Source organism: Cystoisospora suis (assembly GCF_002600585.1).
Source record: "Cystoisospora suis strain Wien I chromosome Unknown contig_443, whole genome shotgun sequence".
NCBI classification, from domain to species: Eukaryota; Apicomplexa; class Conoidasida; order Eucoccidiorida; family Sarcocystidae; genus Cystoisospora; species Cystoisospora suis.
In genome coordinates this window covers 19,177-19,561 of record NW_027153244.1, presented here as the reverse complement: position 1 = coordinate 19,561, position 385 = coordinate 19,177, and the positions used below count along the sequence as shown (strand labels likewise).

Here is a 385-nt window from a genome sequence, read left to right as displayed (position 1 = left end):
GCTGTGAGCCCGGGAACGGGCTCGGGCCTGCCGAGCGGGCGGAGCGCGGACACCGTCCGCCCAGCCGCGGCACCACAGTACGGCACGGCCGCCGGAAAAGAGACGACGATGGCGCGGAACGAGGGAGAGACTAACAGAGAGGAGAAAGGACTTCTAGTCTCTCTCCTAGCTGCGTGATTAGTACGAAGGTCTCAATTCAAGGACTGCGCGTCAAAAACTCTGGAGCTCGACCAGAAAAAGGAGCAACACTCGGGTTCCCCATATTTGTGCTCAGGAACCCGAGTGCCGCCCGGTACTCCATCAGAATCCTGCTGCCGTCAAGAACAACTGTCCCGCCACAGCAGGCAGGAGCGTCCGCCTGCGATCGTAGCATTCGCTGTGAGCC

The 385-nt window shown here is 61.3% G+C and overlaps 1 protein-coding gene across 1 annotated transcript in view; it reads left to right on the top strand.

Moving 5' to 3' along the window:
* The window catches only part of CSUI_001132 (gda1 cd39 (nucleoside phosphatase) family protein), a gene marked incomplete at its 3' end in the record, with an annotated part of 5,063 nt that overhangs the window by 713 nt on the left and 3,965 nt on the right, over positions 1–385 (top strand). The window lies entirely within an intron of this gene.